This window comes from Oratosquilla oratoria, chromosome 6 (assembly GCF_046742065.1).
Source record: "Oratosquilla oratoria isolate Oo_2021 chromosome 6, ASM4674206v1, whole genome shotgun sequence".
Lineage (NCBI taxonomy): Eukaryota > Metazoa > Arthropoda > Malacostraca > Stomatopoda > Squillidae > Oratosquilla > Oratosquilla oratoria.
In genome coordinates, this window is record NC_134782.1 from 74,836,219 (window position 1) to 74,860,896 (window position 24,678).

The following is a 24,678-nucleotide window of genomic DNA, read 5'->3' on the forward strand; positions in this document are numbered from 1 at the left end:
TTTCACAAATTCTGGCTATGGTACTTCTAAGGGAAACAGGTCTGTAATTTTGTTGGGTCTTCCTTGTTTCCTCCTTTATGTATTGGTACAATGTTGGCCTTTTTCCAGTCTTCTGGTATTTTTTCTTCCCTAAGCAAACATCTTATTATCTATTTTGCCTACCAATTCTTTACACTCCTTTAGTATACAGTTTGCAATTCCATCAAGGCTTGTTATGTCCATTATTTCAGCTCATGTTACTATTATTTCCCCTAAAGGGAAGGATTTCACTTCTCACCCTTCATCCCAGTGCCATACTTTTTCTCTAGTGGTGGGGGGAAAGAATACTGCCACCAAGTATTTCCACTTGGATCGTAAGAGGCAAGAAGAAAGGAACGGGGATTGAGACTAGGCATCCTTCTCCTTGTAGCCCCACAGGGGGCATTCCTAAAAAAAGTAAAGGCATAAGAGGGTCTAGGAGTTTTCCAACCAGCACCCTAAGGTTTGGGTCTTTTAATGTGCATGGATGTGGTACAGATGAGAGTAAAAGGGAAGAATTGAATTGAATAATTGGGATTTATCTGGCATCGCAACATCAATGGTCATTGACGCTGTAGTATCTATGATTAAGAAAAGGAAGTGGTAAAAAGGTTAAAAAATAAATAAAATAAAAAAAAGATTGAAATCTAAAGATCATTGAGAAGATCAATAGCACTAAGAAAATTAAAAATAGAATTTATATTGCAGTTACATCCCAGAACACTTCGAAGGGACAGATCTCCTTCATCTCTGTGTTTTGACAAATATTGTCTTTCTCCATCATAACTGGGGCATTCCACCATAATGTGTCTAATGGTCATAGGAACAAGGCAATCATTACAAAATGGAGGAGGACTACCCTCCATAAGAAAGCCATGGGACAATCTAGAGTGACCAATCCTCAACCGGCAAAGGGTTACTTCCTGTTTTCTGTTCAGTAATGTATAAGACCAAGGATGAATAATATCAGTAATCTCTCATCTTGGTACCAGCCTCAAGATCCCATTGGAACTGCCAAAGAGATGAGATCTCGGCTTTGATTAGAGGGATATAATCTTCATAAGGTATAGGCTGTAAGCGAGGTATGGGTGAGAGAGCGGCTTCCTTGGCCAATTTATCGGCCTGTTCATTTCCTGGTACTCCGACATGTGCTGGAACCCAGCAGAAGTTTATTTCATTACCTCAATGCTCCATTATAAAAAGCCATTCTAAGATCTTTAAAACTATTGGGTGCCTTGAGTCGAATTGTTCTAGAGACTGCAAGACACTCTTTGAGTCACTAAAAATTGTAAAACATTTGGCTCTGCTTTTCACGGAGGATATAATCTCCACGGCGGACAGTATTCCCGTCAGTTCGGCAGTGAAATTAGATGTTGTATCAGGCAAGGTACCCTTACGATTAAAATAATTTGAGAATATTCCAAAACCAATGCCAGCGCTAGTTTTGGAGCCATCAGTAAAAACAAATACAGAGGGTTGGTGACTAAAAGAATGTTCTAAAAAAGCATTGCGTAATTCATAATCACGCTTTAATCGTTGAAATATTTACAGTAAGATACTGTGGGCAGTCTCCATGGGGGAACAACTGAATATTTAAAAGAGAGGATGGGAATCTTGGGAAGATTCATGTCCTCTAAAATCCTTTTCATCCGGTATCCAAAAGGCTTTGGAAGTCTGGGGTGATTGTTGAAACAAGTGCTATTAAAATCTGCTTGAGCTGTTCTAAAAGCGAGAGAGTTGGGAAGCCTCTGCAATCTATGCCAGTATCTAATAGATGAGGTCTGGCGAATAAGATCTAACGACATTTCCCCTGCATCAACTAATAAACTTGGTAGGTATTGGGGAAGACTTGAAAGCACCTGTGGCCAAACGAACTCCACTGTGGTGTATCGTATCTAAACTTTTTAGTCTGGATGAAGTGGTCGATGAGTAAAACTCCCATCCATACGATAGTTTCGATATAATGAGGGAGTGATGTAACCGTAAAATTGTTCTGCGGTCAGCGCCCCATGAGGTATGTGCTAAAACTTTTAAAATTTGCATTGTTTCTAGACATCGTGTCTTCAGGGTCTTCAGGTAGGGTGCCCAAGAAAGGTGCTTATCAAAAATAAGTCCTAAAAACCTGGTTTCATCAACACAAGGAATCTGGTCATCCTTTAACCAAATAGTAGGGTCAGGGTGCAGACTTCTTAGTCAGCAGAAATGTACGACGACAGTTTTGCTGGGTGAAAATTTAAAACCATTATTATCGGCCCATGAAACTATTTTATTGATGCAGAGTTGTAGTTTTCTTTCAGCTATTGCCATATTACTAGCTCTAAAAGAAATGGAGAGGTCATCTACAAAAAGGGTGGCAAGTATATCAGGAGGAATCATAGATGTCACCCCATTTATAGCTAAACTAAAGAGAGTGACACTGAGAACACACCCCTGAGGTACACCTTTCTGTTGTCTTATTTCAGATATGATGTTCCCAACTCTTACTCTAAAAACACGATTTGCTAAAAAGTTCTTGATGAAAAAGGCCATTTCTCCTCGAATGCCAATAGCATGTACAGCCTTAAGAATACCATGCTTCCATGTGGTATCATATGCTTTCTCTAAGTCAAAGAAAACACTGATATGATGTTGCTTAGAGACAAAGGCTTTTAGAAGATTCTAGTCGAAGTAAGGCATCAGCAGTGGAGTGCATGCGACGGAAACCACATTGAATATCAGATATGATGTGGTTTCGTTCAAGATACCAGACTAGTCGTGCATTGACCATTTTTTCTAAAATTTTGCACATGCAGCATGTGAGGGCAATAGGACGGTAATTTGATGGAATTGAACCATCTTTATTAGGCTTAAGAAAAGGTAAAATAATACCCATTTCCCAAACACTGGGAAACGAATGTTCAAACCACATCCTATTAAGAAGTGCAAGAATAAAACCTTTAGTTACAGGAGATATATGTTTCAACATGGCATATGTAATGTTGTCAGGACCTGGAGAAGTATCACTGCAGGAGTTCAAAGCTGAATCATATTCCTTTTCAGTGAAAGGGAGGTTATAGGATTCTTCATGAGGAGCAGTGAAGTCAAGATTATGTTGTTGTTCTCTCATTCGGTATTGATATCCAGGAGAGCTGTTGTCTGGTTTAGATATATTAGCAAAATGATTTGCTGACACCTTTAGGATCAAAGACCAAAGAGCCATCTAATTTTAAAACAGGTGGAGGGCTAATGATGTATTTCCCCGATATTTTTCTCAAGTTTTTCCAAACGATCGATGCCGGTGTTCTATAGTTGAATGATGATACAAATTTAGCCCAAGACTGCTTTGCTTCTTTGATGGTATGTCGAAGTAATGCCCTGTTTTTACGATAAGCAACTAAATTCTCATAATTTCTATGGCAATGTGATCTAGTCAAAGCTCTTCGTGTTGCTCTATGTAGATTTCGTATGGTGTCAGACCACCATGGTACAGGGTGTCTCCTAAACTTTCCAGATGACTTTGGGATGGAATTAATGCCAGCAGTGTAGTGTGTGTCATTTAAGCACTCCAGTGCAGCTTCTACAGAAGAAAAACTGTCAATACTGTTCTGGACAGTACTCAATTCTTCAAACTTGTCCCAGTCAGCTTTTTCAGTGCACCAGCGAGGAATACCATCAGTAGGAGCACCTTTCTGTGTATACAATACAGTGGGATAGTGATCACTGCTTCGTAAGTCATCAAGGACTTTCCATTCAAAGTCCAAAGCACAATTTGAGCTGCAGATCGATAAATCTATACATGATCTAGAGCCAGTCTGAATGTGATAATGAGTAGGTTCACCAGTATTTAAAACAGTAATATCCTCCTGCTCCAAAATAGATGAAATTAGATTTCCTTTCTGATTTGAGGTAACATCACCCCATAATGGTGACTGATCGGTCTCCATTTTATCCATATTAGGTTGCATTTTAGTGGTGAGGTGGCCTGTAGGCTGTAATTTGTTGCCAAGGGCTTCTGAGTATGTCTTAGTATTAAGTTTTAATGAATCAAGCACTTTTCTTCTTGCTTCAGAGTAGCTAATACATTCTTTGACCTTTATATTTAGGATTTGTTTTTCTAGTATATATTTTTCACAAGATCTAGAGCAGTGGTTCTTAACCTGTGGGGAATTCCCCACTGGTGGGGAATGGCGGAGTTGCCAAGTGGGGAATGACCGGTCGGACAGAAGAACCACTGTCTTTTTTTTTTCTTTTTTTTTTTTTTAATTGATGTGTTTTTGTTTCTTTTTGTTTGTTTCTGGTGTCTTCTTGTTGTCACAGATGCTGTGGTGGCAAATGGAGAGTTGGCTCACTAAAAAGTGGGGAATTGGAGAAAAAAGGTTAAGAACCTCTGATCTAGAGGAAGCTGGAAGCTCTTCATGACAATTAAGACATTTCGATGTTTTCGTACATTCTCCATGTTCGTTTTCACTGCAATTGACACAAATCGGTGGTGTTCCTGCTAATTTCTTGCGACATGTGGTGAATATATGACCAAACATTTGGCAATGATAACATCTTCTTGGTGAAGGTATATATGGTCTAACCTTCAGTTTATACCAAGCAGCAGATATTGATGATGGAAGATTAAGCAGGTCAAATGTTAAGATTATTAGAGGTTGGTCTACAAGTGCCATTTTCTTTTCGTTTCATCCAGCAAACACTTGAAATGTGTTGGGATTTCAACTCTGTTAAGAGATTTTCTTCAGAAAACCTCAGCAGTTCCTTGGAGTAGACAACTCCTCTACACTGGTTGAGTGTCTTGTGAGGGGTACAATCTGCCTCATGCCCAGCAACTTTTCCAGTGTTCTGCAATTTTGAGCTCTCTTCTGGAGAGTTAACCTCTATCAGAAGTGATCCACTACTTTGGGGATGATTTTGGGTTCCCTGCCAATACATTGGATAATTTCTCTATGGATATCAAAAATGTCTAAAGAGTCAATGGGGTTGTCATTTATTGCTGCACCTGTTAAACCATCACTTAATATATTTCTTTTCCTGTTTTTGTCTTGGTACATAATTATCCATCCTTTCATTATAAATTTCCATCAGAAGCTTCCCTTTTTCTTCCACTCACATCTCTTTATTGTGGAATTTTCCCAACTCACTTCATGAAAAAAAATTCTTAAGTTTCACAAAGGTCGTTTTACTATATAGTCTCTCTTTTCTGTATTTTTCATTTCTCTCCATATATATTTCCTCCTTTAGTTCTAGCTCAAGTAATATGTGGTCACTCTACCCAATTGGTGTCTTGTATTCAATTTCATCCACAATTTCAGGTTCTGATGTAAAGAATAAATCCAGCCTTAATGGTTCTTCATTATTTTTATATCTGGTGTTTTCCTTTACCCATTGTGTCATTGTATATTCCATAGTCAAGTAAGACATTTCCCCATAATTCCTCTCCACCTTTCACTGTCATCTCTTCCCAACAGATTTCTTTGGAGTTAAAATCTCCCATAAGTACCACATTTCCTTCATCTTTCAGCACTCTAATGAAATCCTTGTATTTTCTAACATTTTAGATTAATCTCTCCAAGAACCCATTTTTGGGGTCACATAAAACACCACAAACACTCTCTTTTTCATACCCTTATCTTCAACTGTTATCATGATAATTTCCACACTGTTCCCTTCATTTGTAACCTTCATCACATTAAGAATTTTCTTAGCCAAGAACATGACTCCTCCACCCATTTTTCCTCTCTATTTCTAAGCCAGTGATTATATAATCCATTTCCAACACCGTTATGTGATAGTGTACCCCTTAATTTTGTCTCTATAATTGCCATTATGTCTGGTTTTGCTTCTGACAAGTAATCATTAAGCTAATTTAATCCTGAAATTAAACCATTAATATTAGTACAAGCCACATTTATTTTCTGCACTCTCCATCTCTTTCTTTGTTCATTTCGTTTCCTTTTCTTGAAGATATAATTTTCTCAGTCTCATGTCTAACACTCTCCAAACGAACTTTTTTTCACTCGGTTTCTGTTCTTTTTTTATTTTTTATTTAGCTTCGCTTCTTAATGTCTTTTCTCTCTTCAAGGTTCATATCTCTTTTTATCCATACATCTTTATAGTGCTCAGTATTTCCTAATGTGTGTGTGCACTTATCTAACTATATTAACCTAGTTGTCGTATAGAGGAAAGAAGCAATGCTTGTTGGATCCAGTCTCCTATTCTCCACTTTTTATCATATCTAGCTCTAAATTCATGTACAGTACAGTTCCAATTTAATCTATATCCTTGACTTTCAATTACTCATGTATTGTTTGAGCTTGGGTTATATATATTGCCTTCTAAGCTATTCCATGTATTTATACATCTATATGGAAAACTGTGATTCACCATGGTCTTGGATCATGTGTTGGACTCATGATTGACAGCTATTTCCCTCCTGGAAGAGAGCTCAGAGCTTATATATGACTGATCTATGAGTAAGGCAGTGACCTTATATGAACACACCAACTTCCTACCCACGAGAGTTGGAGTAATGACCTGCAGTGAAGCAATACTGAAGTTATTTCAGCCTTGGGTGGGATTTGAACCCAGACTGTCATAGTACCAGTCAGTGTGTGTGTATTTTACCTAGTTGTATTTTTTGGGAAGGGGAGCTACACTTGTGGTGTCCCACCTTTGTATCTCGCAGTGTCTAGTTTGCTCTTAAACTCACGAATAGTTTTTGCGCACACTATTTCATTGTCCAGTTTGTTCCAAGTGTCCACCACTCTATGTGGAAAACTGTTTTTCTTCAGATCTCTTCCAAAGCTATGTTTTTTATTTTCTTTCCATGTCCTCTTATGCTTCTCTTGTCCCAGTTTAACAAGTCCTCTCTATCAAGTATTTCTGTGCCTTTCATGATTCTGTAGATGGTCAGTAGATCACCTCTCTCTCTTCTTTGCTCCAGAGTCGGTAACTCCAGTTTAGCCAATCTCTCCTCATATGAAAAGTTTGCAAGTGCAGGTGCCATTTTTGTGGCTGCTCTCTGGATTCTTTCTATTTTCTTTCTATTCTTTTTGGTACTGGGTGACCAAAATGTCACCACATATTCTAGTCTAGGCCATATCAGTGTGACCAATATATTTGTAATAATTTCTTTGTCCAAATATGTATATGCCACTTTTATTGATCTTAGCAAGTTGTAGGATTCTCCGACAATTTTGTTTATCTGTTTATCATAGGACAAGTCGTTTGAGATAATTACACCCAATTTTTTTTTCCGATCTCTCCTTCTTTACCTCTTTGGTTCCAATTTTATATTTTTCTGATATTCTATTTTTACTTTTTCCAAACTCCATTATGCTACACTTCTTAATACTGAAGTCCATTTCCCATTTCTGACTCCAGTTCCATACCTTATTCAGGTCTTCCTGTAGTGATTCGCAATCCTTTTCAGTTTTTACTTTCCTTAACAGTTTGGCATTGTCTGCAAAGAAGCTCATGTAACATTTCACATCATCATCCATGTCATTCACATAAATAGCAAACATTATTGGAGCCAATACAGATCCTTGTGGTACTCCACTGATCACCTCTTTCCAATCTGAATATTTTTCTCTGAGCACTACTCTCATCTTTCTACCAATCAGGAAGTCCTCCATCCATTTTAGTAGGTTCCCTTGTATCCCTCCTATATGTTCTAGTTTTTTTTAACAATTTTTTTGTGTGGTACTTTGTCAATAGCTTTTTGTAAGTCCAGCAAGGCAGGACTAAGCATTAATATTCAGAAGACTGAAATACTAACCATCACAAAAGAAAATTATGACATTGCAGAAATAATGATTGAAAATGAAAATGTTAAAGAAGCACATTGTGTTAAGTATCTGGGAAGCGTATTTACAAAAGATGGATGCAAGAATAGGGAAGAGATAACTGAAAGAACATCAAAGTACAGTAGAGGTGTCTGTGCCTTGTACCCTATCCTAAAAGATATAAATGTACCTACGGAGGCAAAGAAAAATATTTTTGAATCAGTTTTGGTACCAATTTTAATGTATGCTGCTGAAAGCTGGACATTAACATCAAGAGACTGGAGCAGAATTCAGTCGGCAGAAATGAAAACGTTGAGAGCACTAGTAAATAAAATCAAAAGAGATCGAATTAGAAATGATGAAATAAGAGAAATGATTGGAGTAAAATCAACTAGAAGCAAAATAGAAAAGGCACAACTAAGGTGGCTTGGGCACGTGAAGAGAATGGATGAAGAGAGAATTGCAAAGAAAAGATGGAACTGGAGACCAGAAGGTAGCAGATCTAGAGGTAGACCGAAGAAAAGATGGAAAGATGGCGTTCAAAAAATCCTAGAGGCAAATGGATTAGGAAAAATAGAGGATTTGAGAGAAGGGGGAAGCTTTAAGAGGACAATCTGGAGAAGTGTGCTGGCCAGACTGACAGGCTGTAAGCCTACCTGGGAGCAGAAGTAAGAAGTAAGGAAGGCACAATCAGCCTAATTATAGTATACAGGAAAGGACCAACTCAAGTTGGGTCCTGTCTTCTAGTCTCTAATTTTCTACCATACCTAGACTCAAATTCATGTAAGTTCTAACTTAATCTATATCTTTGATTTCCAATTATATTTGTGTGTGTGTATGTACCTAGTTGAATCTTACGGGAAAGGGAGCTATGCTCATGGTGTCCTGTCTCTGTAACTCACCATATCTAATTTACTCTTAAATTCTTGTATTGTTTTTGCACACACTATTATTTTGTCTAGTAGGTTACATACATACACCAGTCTATGTTTTTTTTTCAGATCTCTTCTATAGCTGTCCTTTTTGAGTTCCTTTCGATGTCTTCTTCTGTTCCTCTTACCCCAATTTATGAAGTAATCTCTATCAAGGACTTCCACACCTCTCATAATTCTATAGCTGGTCAACAAGTCACCTCTTTCTCTTCTTTGTTCCAGAGTTGGTAGTTCTAGTTTTGACAATCTTTCTTCATATGACATTTCTGATAGTGTTGGGGTCATCTTTGTAGTTGCTCTCTAGATTCTCTCAATTTTTTTATATTCTTTTTAGTACTGGCTGACCACAGTGTTGCTACACACTCCAATTTAGGCCTTATCAGTGTGACTAGTATTTTCTTTACCATTTCTTCATCCAAGAAAAGGCCACTTTTATTGATCTTAGCAAGTTATAGGTTTCACTGACAATTTTGTTCATTTGTTTGTCAGGGAACATATCTTTTGTGATCATCACTTCCAGGTCTTTTTTAGATCTCACATTCGTTACTTCCTTTTCACCAATTTTGTATTGTCCTGATATCCTTTTCTTTTCTTTTTCCAAATTCCATTATGCTATATTTCTTAATGTTAAAGTCCACTTCCCACTTCTGACTCCCAGACCCTGTTCAGATCTCTCTGTAGTGAGTCACAGTCTGTTTCAGTACTCACTTTAACAATTTTGCATCATCTGCAAAGAAGCTCATGTAACATTCCACACCTTCTTCCATGTCATTCACATATATAGCAAACATTATTGGAACCAATACTGATCCTTGTGGAACTCTACCAATTACCTCTTCCCAGGTAGAACTCTTATCCCTGAGCACTACTCTCATTTTTCTTCCATGCAAAAAGTTCTTTATCTATTTCAGTAGTTTACCTTGTATCGCTATGGTTTCCATTTTTTTTTTTTTTTTTTTTTTAAGGGACTTTATCAAAAGCTTTTTGTAGATCTAAGAATGCACAATCAGCCCATCTGTCCCTTTCTTGTATTATGTCTAGTAGTCTTGAGTAAAAACAGATCAAATTTGTGGTACATGATCTTCCCTGTCTAAATCTGAATTGTCTCAGATTTAGGATATTGTTCTCCTCCAGATGTTTTATCCATCTACTTTTTATAACTTTTTCACAAATTTTAGCTACCATGCTTGTAAGGGAAACCGGTCTGTAATTTGTTGGGTCTTCCTTATTTCCTCCTTTAAAAATTAGTACAATATCAGCATTTTTCCAGTCTTCTGGTATTTTTCCTTCTTTGAGTGTTATATATTTTGTCTGTTAGTTCTTCTTTACATTCTTTTAATATTCATTTTGCTATTCCATCCAGGCCATGCGATTTCCTGACATCAAGGTTCATTATTTGATCCATTATCTCTTTCTGTGTTACTCTTATTTTCCTCATGGGGGGGGGGGGTCACTACTCTCCCTTCATCCCAATGTGTGTGTGTATTTAGCTAGTTGTATCTTACGGGAAGGGGAGCTACACTCATGGTGTCCCACCTTTGTATCTCGCAGTGTCTAGTTTGCTCTTAAATTCATGTATGGTTTTTGCACATACTATTGTTTTGTCCAGTTTGTTCCAAGTATCCACCACTCTGTGTGGAATTTATTTTCTTCAGATCTCTTCTATAACTATCCTTTTTGAGTTTTTTTTCCATGTCCTCTTGCGTTTCTCTTCTCCCAATTTAGTGAGTCCTCTCTATCAAGTATTTCCATGCCTTTCATGATTCTATAGATGGTCAGTAGGTTGCCCCTCTCCCTTCTTTGTTCCAAAGTCGGTAACTTCAATTTAACCAGTCTCTCTTCATATGACAAGTTTGAAAGTGCTGGGGCCATTTTCGTGGTTGCTCTCTGGACTCTTTAAATCTTTATATTATTTTTGGTACTGGGTGACCATAATGTCACAATATACTCTAGTCTAGGCCTTATTAGTGTGACTAATATATTTTTTTAATGATTTCTTTGTCTAAATAGGTAAAAGCCACTTTTAGTGATCTTAGCAAGTTATAGGATTCTCCAACAATTTTGTTTATTTATCTGAGGACAAGTCGTTTGAGATAATTACTCTCAGGTCTTTTTCAGATTCCACTTTATTTACTTCCTTAGTTCCCACTTTTGACTCCATTTCCAAACCTTGTTTAGGTCTCTCTGTAGTGTAGTGTAGATAAAGAAAAAGAACTTAGAAACAAAGTGAATGAAAAAAATGAAAAAAGAACTGAAACTGAACAGAATAATTTTTTTTGGAGAGTGGTGGACCTGAGGCTGAGAAAATGGTATATAAGGAAAAAGGAAACAAAGCAGACAGAAAAAGATGAGGAGAAAGGAAATTAAAAATAGCTTATACCAATATAGATGGAATAACTTCAGGAATGAATGAATTAAATGATTATCTGGCCTTAGAAAAACCAGACATAATGGGAATAGTGGAAACTAAATTAAAGTGTACTCTAACACCCTACATTGTGGGACAAGGTTTTTACAATTGTTGAACAAAGAATAGAAAGGATAAACAGGGTGGCGGAGTATTAATTTTGACTAATAAAGATTTAAATGTAACAAAAATAACTGAAGAAAATAATGTAGAATCAATTACGATACAAGTTGAAAGCAAATATATGAAGAGTAGAAAATTTGTAGTGGTGTATGTGCCCCCCAAAACACAGTCCTGGACAGAAAGTGATCATTCCAAAATATTAGAAGATACAAAATATGAATTAATATACTGAAGGACAGAGGAAATACAGTAATTATGGGTGACTTTAATTCAAAAGAAATATGTTGGGAGGAAATGACAGTGAAGGGTGGAGAGGAACTCTGGGGCAACATCCTGCTCAACATGACCATCGAATACACAATGACTCAGTGGATAAAGGAAAATACCAGATACAGAGGTAGTGAAGAACCATCAAGGCTGGATTTAATACTTACAACAGAGCCTGAAATTGTCGACAAAATTTATTACAAAACTCTGATAGGAAAAAGTGACCATGTACTAAGAGAATTTGAGTTGAAAGAGCAACTGGATCAAAGCAGAAAGGATAAACAAAGAATAGGAAGACTAATGTACAAAACAAATTTTGAGAAACTCAAAAAATTCTGTCACAACGCGAACTGGGAAAAATTCCTAAATTAAGAAACAGGGATGGAAGAGAAATGGAATATACTAAAAGAAATTTATAATGAGGGAGTGAATAAATACGTACAACAAAAAAAGGAAAGAACATACATAAAAAGCTGGTACAACAAAAAATGTAGTGAGGCTAAGGATAAAAGAGATAAAGCTTGGAAGAAATGGAACAAAGACAAGAAAACAAGCAAATGTCTAATGTACATCAAACTAAGAAATGATTATGCAAAAATATGCAGAGATGAAAAGAGAAACTATGAAAAAAAAAAAAAAAATACAAAAATGCAAAGAAGAACTCAAACTATTTAACAGGTATGTAAATGGCAAACTGAAGAATAAACAAGAAATAGAAAAGCTGTGCCAAGGTAAATATGAATATACAGAAGAACTGGAAATGGCTGAAATTATGAACCACTTCAAATCAGTATTCACAATAGAAAACTCACCTAACTCTGAGGAAATAGAGAGATATCCCCCTTAATGAAAGAAATAATTGTAATGCAGAAGGAAATCAGCGACCAAATCAAAACCCTTGATGTCAGAAAATCACATGGTCCAGACGGAATTGCAAATTGGATATTGAAAGAATGCATGGAAGAATTAACAGATAAAATATACAACATAATCAAATTCTCACTTCAAGAAGGAAAGGTGCCACAGGACTGGAAGAATGCAAACATTTTACCGATTTATAAGGGAGGAAATACAGAAGATCCATCAAATTACAGAAAGGTCTCTCTGACAAGCAAAGTAGCAAAAATTGGCAAAAAGGTAATCAAAAATAGATGGGTTAAACATTTGGAAGAAAAAACTATACCAAATCCAAATCAATATGGATTCAGACAAGGAAGATCATGTACAACAAACTTGATCTGCTTCTACTCTAGATTAATAGATATAATACAAGAGAGAGATGGTTGGGCAGACTGTGCCTTTCTGGATCTAGAAAAGGCATTTGACAAGGTACCACACAAGAAACTAATAAGGAAAATAGAGTTAATAGGTGGCATCAGAGGAAAATTATTGGAATGGATGAAAGACTTCCTGACTGGGAGGAAAATGATAGTAATTAGAGATAAATTCTCAAATTGGGAAGAAATGATAAGTGGTGTCCTGCAGGGATCAGTACTGGCCCCGATCATGTTTGCCATATACATAAATAACGTGGATAAAGGAGTAGAGTGTTATATGAATTTCTTTGCAGACGACGCAAAAATACTAAAGAAAGTAAGAACGGAGGAGGATTGCAACTCATTACAACAACACTTGGACACGATCTGGAAATGGACTCAAAAGTGGAAAGTGAAATTCAATATCAAGAAATGTAGTGTAATGGAATTTGGAAAAAGTAAAAACAGAATATTGAGATTATAAAATTGGTGAAGAAGAGGTAAAAAAAGTAAACTCGGAAAAAGACCTTGGAGTGATGATCAGGTAAGACATGATACCGGACAAGTATATCAATAAAATAGTCGGAGAAACCTACAATTTATTGAGGTCAATAGAAGTAGCATTTCTCTATTTGGACGAGGAAATGATAAAAAAAAAATTTAACTACACTAATAAGACCAAAACTCGGGTATGAAACTGGCCCCTACTCTTTCCAAAATGACATATGAACAAAGACTGTCCAAATTGGAATTACCAACTCAGGAACAAAGAAGGGAAAGAGGAGTCCTACTATCTATAGAATTATGAAAAGAATGGAAATCTTAGATAAGAATGATTTATTGAAATGGGACAATGGAAAAACAAGAGGACAGAAAAAGAAACTCAAAAAAGATCATTACAGAAGAGATCTGGAAAAAAAAAAAAAAAACCCTTTCCACAAAGAGTGATAGATACTTGGAACAAATTAGACAAAGAAACAATGTGTACAAATACTGTTCAAGATTTTAAGAAAACACTTGATGCTGAAAGATACAAAGAGGGGTCACCACGAGCATAGCTCCCTTCCCGTATAATACAACTAGGTAAATACAAGCATAGTTCCCCTTCCTGTGTGATACAACTAGGAAAATACAATTAGGTAAATGATGTTCTATAGCATCTCTGATGATAGTTTCCATCATTTTTCCTATGATTGAAGTCAAACTTATAGGCCTGTAGTTATTTGGTTTCATTTTGTCACCTTTTTTGAATATGGGAGTAGTGTTAGCTAGCTTCCATTCTCTTGGGACATCTCTGGATATGATGGATTTCTTGAAAATAATTTCTAATGGAACATCAATCTCATTTTTTATTTCCTTTAAGATTCTTGGATGCCAACTGTTAGGCCCTGGTGTTTTATTAACTTTGAGTTTTTCTATACACCTTTTAATTTTTTCTTTTGTTATACTTAACATAGTAAGATTACCCTAGACTTTTCACAGGTTTCAATTTGGAGTGCATTTTCAGATGTTTTGCGTATGAATACTGAGCAAAAATAGTTTAAAATATCACACATTCCTTCATTTGAATATTCAAATTGACTGTCAGCAGATAATAGTGGGCCAATGTGATTCCTAATAACCTTTTTACCTCTAATGTAACTATAAAATTCTTTGGGATTCTCTTTGGATTTATCAGCGATATTCATTTCATACTGTTGTTTTTGTTTTTATTTGTCTTTTTTAAATCTCTCTGTATTATTACATAACTTTAATAGTCATTAGGTGCACCTGAGCACTTGTATGTCTTATAAGCCTGTCTCTTTTTAGCAATATTTTTTTCACTTTCTTTGTCAAGCCATTTTGGGTGAGCCTGATTTAGGGGGCATCTGTCCTTAAACGGGATGCAAGTATGAATCATCTTAGTAAGCATGTTTTGAAATATTTCCCACATCTGATCTAAAGGTCTTTCGCTTAATTTTGCCTCCCAATCTGTAAGTTAAAACTCTTGATGTAGTCCTATGAACTGAGCTTTACTGAAATCGGGTATTTTAAATACACAAGTATCTATTCTAAATTCTTTTTAGCAGTTTGAATCTAAGTTGTGATCACTATTTGCAATAGTTTCAGTACCTTCTACATTGGTTATCATGCTTTTGCAGCTAGTGATCAATAGATCAAGTAAATTTCCATATCTTGTGGGCTCTTTTACATGGTGAACTAAGTAATTGTCACTGAGGATATCTATCAAGCGACTACCTACATGGTCATGTTCAAGGGTCATCCAATGTCTGTAAAACTGAAATCACCCATTATCAAATAAGTTCCAGTTGCAGAAACTAGACAGTTCTTAAACTAACAGTTTGTTGTCTGCTAATAATGTTTTTGGCCTATATATTACAACCACATTAATTTTTTGTCCATTTGTTTGGGTTAATTCTACCCACAAACTATCATATGCATCCTGTTTAACTTTCTCTAAAACACTAATTGGTGGTAATGGACCCCTTAATTTCATCTCCACAATTCCCATTATATCTGTTTTTTCTTCAGACAGGTAATCATTTATTCACTTAATCCTGAGATCAATCTATGTTAGTATAAGCCACTTTTAATTTTTTCCCCTCTCCATCTCATTCTCTGTTCCTTTCATTTCTTTTTTTGAATATACAATTTTCTCAGCCTCATGTCTAACACTCTCCAATAGAACTTCTTTTTGTCAGTCTCCATTCTTTTCTCTCTCTTTTTTTTTCCTTCAGCTTCACTTCTTAGTGTCTTCTCTCTCTTTCTTCATCATTCATTTCTCTTTTTATCTATATGTTTTTATAGTGTTCACTATTTGTTAACTTTCCTGCTTTTGCTAATACCTCTTCCACTACCATTTGTGACCTTAATTTGATCTTTAGAGGTAGGTTTCTTTCTTTTGTGTACTGTCTCATTCTATGCACTTCTATTTCCTTTTCAATTTCTTGCTCTTTGTCTTGTACTTTCAGATTTTTTTTTTCTATTTCCTTCTCTTCTTTTTCTCTGAAGTACCTAACTAGGTTATGTTTTCCTTTAGACCATTTACTACAATACACTTCTTTTTATCCACTGTATCTCTAACCCAATTTTCTTTTTCCACGATTACTTGAATAACTGTCTATAGCACTCCTTCATTTGTTGTTGAGCAATTTCCTTAAAAGCTATCTTTTCACTTTCTTAATATTCTTTCCATTCTTTCTTGATTTTCTGTAAACCTTCCTCTCCTACATTCCTCCAATTTTCATGGCCATTGCCTTTATTTGTTCATTCACCTCTATTTTTTTAAGCTTGCACTATAAATGGTATCTTTGTTTTTCATCCTTTCATTTTCACATTTTACCTTAATTCTTTTTTTTTTAATTCACTCACCTCATTATTTATTTTTAAGTCACTCCCTTCCTTGTTTACTTTGAGATACTCTCTTTAGATCCATAATCTCTTTCTTTAGATCCATAATCTCTTTCTTTAGATCCATAATCTCTTTCTTTCGATCCATAATCTCTTAATTCCATCTCCTTTCCTATGTCTTTAATTGTACTCAGGTTTCTATTCTTGTACCAATCAAATCCTGAGATAGTTTTGTCTTTACCACACTTTAAGTCCTTTAGGAGCTTCAAAGTTTCTGTCTCTGTGCTCATATTTATGTTAGGTTCTACTTCATCATCATTTTCTGATCTGTTTTCATTCCCTTCCATTTTTCCTTGATACTCACTATTTCCACTGTATTAAGTCAACTCAGGCATCCACAAGTATTCCCCTTCCCAGTGAACACAATCTAGGTGTCCTGTTATTTTTGTGCTGTTGAGAAGTTGATATGTGTTGACAGTCCGAGTGTGTGCGTGTGTGCATTTACCTAGTTGTATCTTACAGGAAGGGGAGCTATGCTTGTGGTGTCCTGTCTCTGTATCTCGCCATACTTAATTTGCTCTTAAATTTGTGTATTGTTTATGCACACAGCATTGTTTTGTCTAGTATGTTCCATACACCCACCACCCTGTGGGGAAAGCCGTTCTTTTTCAGGTTTCTTCTATAACTGTCCTCTTTGAGCTTCCTTCCATGTCCTCTTGTATTTCTCTTATCCCTATTTAGTAAGTCTTCTCTATCAAGGACTTCTATACCTTTCATAATTCTGTAGATAGTCAACAAGTCACCCCCTTCTCTTCTTTGTTCCAGAGTCGGTAATTCTAGTTTTGAAAATCTGTCTTTATATGACAGTTTTGGGGCTCTCTTTGTAGTTGCTCTCTGGATTCTCTCAATTTTTCTTAAATTCTTTTTAGTATTGGATGTCCATAGTGTCGCTGCATACTCCAATTTAGGCCTTATCAGTGTGACTAGTATTTTCTTTACCATTTTTTCATCCAAGTAAGTAAAAGCCACTTTTATTGATCTTATCAAGTTAAGGTTTTGCCGACAATTTTGTTTATATGTTTGTCAAGGGGCATATCTTTTGTGATTACTCCCAAGTCTTTTTCAGATCCCACTTTCATTACTTCCTTTGCACCAATTTTATATTGTCCTGATATCCTTTTTTCACTTTTTCCAAATTCCATTATGCTACATTTCTTAATGTTGAAGTCCACTTCCCACTTCTGACTCCATTCCCAAACCCTGTTCAGATCTCTCTGCAGTGAATCACAATCTGTTTCAGAACTTTCTTTAACAGTTTTATATTATCTGCAAAGCTCATGTAACATTCTACACCTTTGTCCATATCATTCACATAAATAGCAAACATTATTGGAGGCAATACTGATCCTTGTGGAACTCCACTAATCACCTCTTCCCAAGTAGAACTCTTATCTCTAAGTATTACCCTCATTTTTCTTCCATGCAAAAAGTCCTCCATCCATTTTAGTAGTTTACCTTGTATCCCACTTATGGTTAGATTTATTAATAATTCTTTTGTGTGGGACTTTATCAAAAGCTTTTTGTAGATCTAGGAAAGTACAATCAGCCCATCCCTTTCCTGTATTATATCTAGTAGTCTTGAGTAAAAACATATCAAATCTGTGGTACATGATCTTCCCTGCCTAAATCTGAATTATCTCGAATTTAGTATAATGTTCTCCTCCGGATGTTTTATCTATTTGCCTTTTATAACTTTTTCACAAATTTTGGCTACCATGCTTGTAAGGGAAACTGGTCTGTAATTTGTTGGGTCTTATTTCCTCCTTTATAAATTGGTACAATATCAGCATTTTTCCAGTCTTCTGGTATTTTTCCTTCTTTGAGTGAGCAACTTATTATGTTATATATTTCATCTATTAGTTCTTTACATTCTTTTAATATCCAGTTTGCTATTCCATCCGGGCCATGCGATTTCCTGACATCAAGGTTCATTATTTGGTCCATTATTTCTTTCTGTGTTACTATTATTTCCCTCATGGGGGAGGGGGTTCACTTCTCTCCCTTCATCCCAATGTTGTACATTTTCTCTAGTGAAAACAGACGAAGTGTTTGCTCATGACTTCAGCCATTTCTGTGTCTTCTGTGTATTCCATATTCCCTTGGCATAGTTTCCCTAGTTCCTGTTTGTTTTTTAGTTTACCATTTACATATCTATAGAATAGTTTTGGCTGATCCTTACATGTTTCTATTATATCTTTTTCATAGTTTCTTTTGTCTTCCCTGTGTATTTTTACACATTCATTCCTTTGATTAATATATTTGCCACTTTATAGGCTTTTTGTCTTTTCTACATCTTTTCAAACTTTATCTCTTTTATCTTTTGCTTCACTACACCTGTTAAACCAGCACTTAATATACACCTTTTCCGGCTTTTGCTTTAGGACATATTTATCTACTCCTTCTTTATAGATTTTCATAAGAATCATCCATTTTTTTTCCACTTGTGTTCCTTCATTGTAGAATTTAGAATTTTTTCCCAGCTTGCTTTAAGAAAAAAACTTCCTAAGTTTTTCAAAATCCGTTTTACTATACATCAGTCTTCCTTTTCTCTGTTTCTCTCTCTATATATTTCCTTTAGTTCTAACTCAAGTAGTATATGGTCACTCTTCGCAATTGGTGTCTTGTATTCAATTTTGTCCACAGTTCTGAAATAATAAATCTAGTTTCAATGGTTCTTCATTATTTCTAAATTTAGTGTTTTCTTTTACTCATTGTCATTATATGTTCTATAGTCATGTGTATATTTACCTAGTTGTATTTTACGGGAAGGGGAGCTACGCTTGTGGTGTCCCACCTTTGTATCTCGTAGTGTCTAGTTTGCTCTTAAATTTGTGAATGGTTTTTGCACACACTATTGTTTTATCCAGTTTGTTCCTAGTGTCCACCACTCTGTGTGGAAAACTGTTCTTCAGATCTCTTTTATAACAATTTTTTTTGTAGTTTCTTTCTATGTCCTCTTGTGTTTCTCTTGTTCCAATTTAACAAGTCCTCTCTATTGAGTATTTCTGTGCCCTTCATGATTCTACAGATGGTCAGGATATCTGTGTATCTGCACATTCTTATGTTTGGGTGTTTTTTGTTGGTTACATTGAAGAGATTGTCTGGTGGGATGGTCATTGGAATTTAATATATTTAGGTTGGAGAACTGTTCTAGTATTTTGTAATGAAGCAGAGAGCTGCTATGGCTGTTGGGTCCTACTATAGAGGTGGTGTCTTCTGCCTTGCTTCTGATCCAGAGTGTGTGGTAGGATAAGGATGACTCTTCATCCATGAGGAACCAAGATGGTATGGATAATGAATAGGTTTTTGGATGGGTATGGGGTGAGTTTAGATGTATACTTTGATTCAGCCACCCCCTAATAAGGGGGGGGGAGATGATTTTTAGTATATGTAAGAAAGATTGAGGAAAATTTGTGATTCTGTAACTGCCAACATATTCTATTTAAAAAAAAAAAAAAAAAAAAAAAAAAAAAAAAAAAAAAAATTAGCATATATCTTATATCTGAGACCCCAGATTCCCATAAATGATAAACTAATAAAACATGTCAACCCCTCCCACACTATGTGTAGTATTATTTCACTTTCCCATATACAAGTTTCCAATTTTTTGTCTAAAGAAATCTTTTGATGTTCATGAAATTACTTGCAATAGAAAATCACTGCAAACAAATAATAGCAACCAAACTGTTTGTGGTAAGATATGAAACCTCTGATATGATGGGTAGACAACTGAAAGGCGAGTGGGTCACATACATTAGAGTATTGGAAAGAAGTGATTTATGGTGAGAAGTCAGAGACAGCACATGAGTGGCAGTGTCAACATACAAATCATTTTAGGGAGCTATAGCTGTTATGTCTTTTTGAGAACATGGAAAATGGTGTGTGGATATATTTTTAGAATTGCACATCTATGTGATATAGGATTAGAAAATTAAATATTAATCTTTTAAATTATAATACATTAACATAATATACATTTTTCTTGGCGGAAATGAATAAAAGAAAAAGCTGCTAAAATCTATACACAAACAAATATAGCCACTATGACTGCTTGAGATGCCATCTTTATTTTGATAGATTCAGAGGTTGAAGACGACAATGATGACCCTGATGACCTTTTGAATTACAGGTACCACATTACTAAATGCAGGTTGAGTTAGGTTAGGTAGGTAGGTTAGGAGAGGTAGTTAGGTTATATAGGTTAGGTTACAATAGACGAATTTATCATACTTTAATTTCTTTGACCTCTGCACATACCAAAGCAAAGATGGCATTTCAAGCAGTTGTAGTGGCTATATTCATTTGTGTATATCCTTTAGCATATTTTTCTGTTATTGATTTCTGCTGAGAAAAACATATTACATTGATGTATCATAATTTACAAAATAAAATTTTCTATTGCTATATTGTATCGGTGTGTACTTCTAAACATTTACCATTGGGTGTGTCAACACTGATGCAAACGTCAACAGGTCTCCCATTTCATCTCATAATGAACTCTTTGTGGTAATCAAAGTAGTTGCATGTCTTGCATGCTGGAAAGTAAAAATTTATAACAAGGCTATTCTATTCATCCCCACAGCAAACCTTCTGCACTGAATGGTTTACACTTTTTTTTCAATAAGCTGTTGCTATATGAAGCAAAAAAATCATAGTGGCAATGTGTCTAGAAAGTTGATCATGGCAAATACAATGTTTAGGAAGAAAGTCAAGCATAAGTACACATGGGAGAGGGTGGTAGATGGAAGGGTGGTAGAGTGTTAATGGACTATATAGTGGTGACCAGGATTATAGTGGGAAGAGTTAAGGATGTACATGTTATAAGGGGAGAGAATGGGGGGATATCAAATAATTTTTTGGTGGAAGGTAAGTTGAGAGTGGAGGATAGATGGAAAAAGAGGAAAGGGAAAGAAGGTAGGGAGGTGCTTAAAATGAATTGCTTAAATGAGAAAGAAAAGGAGTACAAGAAGAAGCTGAGAGAAGAGTGGGAGGGAGTGAAGGATAAAGTAGAACTAAGAGTGGAGGAGGAATGAGGATGGTTCAACGAGGGAGTCACAAGGTGTGCAAAGATGGTGTGTGGAATATGGAGGATGGGAGGAAATAGAAGGAAGGGTAATGAGTGGTGGGATGGGGAAACAAAGAAGGTTGTACAAGAGAAGAAGTGAACTTTCACAGATTGGTTACAAAATAGGGCAAGAGAATCATATGAGAGGTACAAAGAAAAGAGAAGTAAAGTATAAGATATGGGAGGCAAAGAGGAGAGCAGATGTGAAATGGGGTAAGAGTATGACAGAAATTTTTGAAAGTAATAAAAAGATGTTTTGGAAAGTAATAAAAAGATGTTTTGGAAATAAATTAAGAGAGGAAGAGGAGGCAAATCAAGTAGAGAAAATAAGGCAAAAGGTGCAGATGGAGAGATGATAATGGAAGAGAAGGCAGTATGAGGAAGATGGGTAGAGTATTTTAGGGAGTTGCTCAATGTGAAGGAGGATAGGAAGGGAAAGGTAGTTGCAGTGGGAAGCATTAAGAAAATGACTGTGATGAGTGAGGAAAATGGATGAGAAATAAAGATGAAGTGAAGGCAGTTATAAAGATGATGAGAGCAGGTAAAGCACCTGGGTTGGATGGATGTCATGCAGAATGTCTATAAAATAAAGGAGGTACAGTGATGGTGGATTGGCTGGTCAGGTTATTTAATATTTGTTTAAGAGAGGGTATAGTGCCAGAGGACTGGAGGAGTGCCTGTATAGTTCCACTTTACAGGGGAAAAGGGGACAAGTGTGAATGTAGTAGTTTCAGAGGGATCAGTTTGTTAAGTGTAGCTGGGAAGGCTTATGGAAGGGTCTTCTTTGAGAGGATTAGATGAACAGAAGAATTAATTGATGAGGAACAGTGTGGATTTAGGATAGGTAGGGTGTGTATGGATAAGATTTTTGTGGTAAGACAGAAATGTGAAAAAGCTTTAGGAAAAGGTAAGGATGTTTTTTGGGTTTTTACGGATTTGGATAAAGCTTATGATAGGGTAGACAGGAGGGCACTGTGGGAGGCATTGCAGATATGTAGGATAGGAGGAAAACTTTTAAGAGCAGTCAAGAATTTTTATAATAGTAGATCTTGTGTTATAATCAGAAATGGAGAGAGTGAGTGGTTTGAGATAAAGGTGGGACTTCACCAGGGATGTATTATGTCGCCTTGGCTCTTCAGTTTATACATGGATGGGGTGGTGTGAGAGATAAATGCAAGTGTAGTGGGTCGGGGATTGGAGGTGGTTAAAGAGAATAGAGAAAAAAGGGAGATAAGCAAATTGTTGTTTGCTGACAACACTGCACTTGTAGCAGGATCAGGGGAGGGATTGAGGAAGTTAGTGACAGAGTTTGGGAGGGTGTGCAAAAGAAGGAAGTTAAAGATAAATGTGGGTAGTAAGGTGATGAGATGTACAAGGGGAGAACATAGCAACAGACTGGAAGTGAGTATTTAGGGAGAGAGACTGGAGTGAGTGGATAGTTTTAGATACTTGGGTGAGAATGTGGAGGAAAAGGGAGGAGTGGTGGAGGTAGAATGTAGACTGAGAGAGAAGCAAGTAAATGCCTCCGGGGATTAAAGAGTGTAATGAGAAATAGACATTTGGGAATGGATGCTAACAGGAGATTGTATGAAGGAGTGATTGTGCAGACAGCACTGTATGGGGCAGAAACATGGAACATAAGGAAGAGCAGAGTTTGAATGTGTTTGAGATGAGGTGCCTGAGAAGTATGATAGGGGTTACTAGGCTGGACAGAGTGAGAAATGAGGTGAGGAGGAGAACAGGGGTGGAAAGGGAGTTGGGAGATAGGGTTGATGAAAGAGTATTGGGATGGTTTGGACACATGGAAAGAATGAGAGAAGATTAGTAAAAGAATAGGATGGGAGACAACAAAAGATAGGGGTGAATAGAGAATAGTTGTGTATGTATGATGCTGTGATGGATGAGAAATAAATTGATGCATCCCAAAGGTATTTCTCCCAATCTTCTCCATATCTGCATGAGGGGACAGAGATGTGGGGGTCACTTATTCAATGAAGCAGACTTGTTGTGGATATGCTGTGTCTTGTGACACTGCTTCTGACCCAGGCCAATGGGCAAGATGCAGGGATGACCTGTCATTCAGGAAGAGCCAAGATGTGTAGGGAGGGAAAGGGGTGGAAGGGAGTGGAGTATGTGGGGATGGAATGGGTGGGAGTGGTTTTTATGTCTTTGTTTTTTGGCTACTTCCCTTGTACGGGGGAAAAAGCCTTTCGTATATGTGTGTATATAAAGCGACATCCACATATCAGACTGCCATCAGGTGAGTATATTTACATGTGGATTACCCCTTCAATAGCAAAATCATGTTAACATTTAGAATCTTCATTAAACAAAGTCAAAAGGAAAGGTTATAGAACATACTAATAAGTACAAGTTTACATATTACATGCTTGAACTTAATTCTGTATAAAGGTCTATTCATCATATTAAAACCCATTTCTTTCAGCTACACATAATCTTTGTAATAATTATCCACACGTTTGTATCTAACCAGCGTTAAGTCATGCAACCTTTGAACCTTACATATTTGATTTGTCAATCTCACCTCATACGGTTAAGTTCAATGACCCAGCTGATTACCACCTACTTAAACTGTACTTCCTTGTGGACATGCATGAAATTATCTACCGCTGGATAAGATCATGGCTACTAAGTAAAGAACACAAATAAGCTTTAGACGTACAGGATATCAATTATTCAATACGAACGATAGCCCCTGGTTGTTGGAAGTTTAACTCTTCATGAAACTTAAGGAAGTACATTACCACCATATCTACACTATCTTCAAACTTTATTATTTCAATGTAACACTAATTCAAATTACCCCCAACATTTTTTAATTGACGTCGCTTGACAAAACAACAGGGATTCGGTAAAATAATTCAAATATCCTAATGATTTCTTCTACTCTTACTAAATACACTAAAGAATTATGTAAACGCTTACAAGCTATAATTGTGAAACTATTGTTTCTAAGATTAAGCACTGAATGAATTGGAATCAGTTGAGAATTTCTAAAAGGTGAAGGTTGACTTAATTCTTTGAGCTGTCAAACCTTGTTTTGATATTGCTTTCGAATTGTTTTGGCAGTCGGCTTTTACTAGTGAAGTTGATTTTTTATTTTTGTCAAAATAATTATTGATTCATTGTTCTCCACTAATAATTTTCACGGCTACTTTGCACAAATTAAATTTATATAACACTTTCCCGATTTTGTTGATGAAGCTTTAAAAGATCATATATACATTCGAATCGGAACCAAATGTACTTAATCTCGATTCGAGCATCTGGCTGAAATCAACATAGGGAATTTTGAATAATAATAATTCACTTGGAACCTTTGGTGTGTTTTTTTTATCCTAATATTTATACTAAATACTTCTACGCGCCTTGAAATAGTGAATACTTTTAGATTACTTGACTTGATCAT

At 36.1% G+C, this 24,678-nt stretch overlaps 1 protein-coding gene across 1 annotated transcript in view; it reads right to left on the reverse strand.

Annotated features, from left to right (window-relative positions):
- LOC143026634 (progestin and adipoQ receptor family member 3) overlaps positions 1–24,410 on the reverse strand; it is a 67,549-nt gene extending 43,139 nt beyond the window's left edge. The window contains exon 1 of the mRNA XM_076187358.1: positions 24,195–24,410. The gene's annotated coding sequence lies outside the window, so the exon portion shown is untranslated. The remainder of the gene's footprint in view (positions 1–24,194) is intronic.
- Between the last annotated feature and the right edge of the window lie 268 nt (positions 24,411–24,678).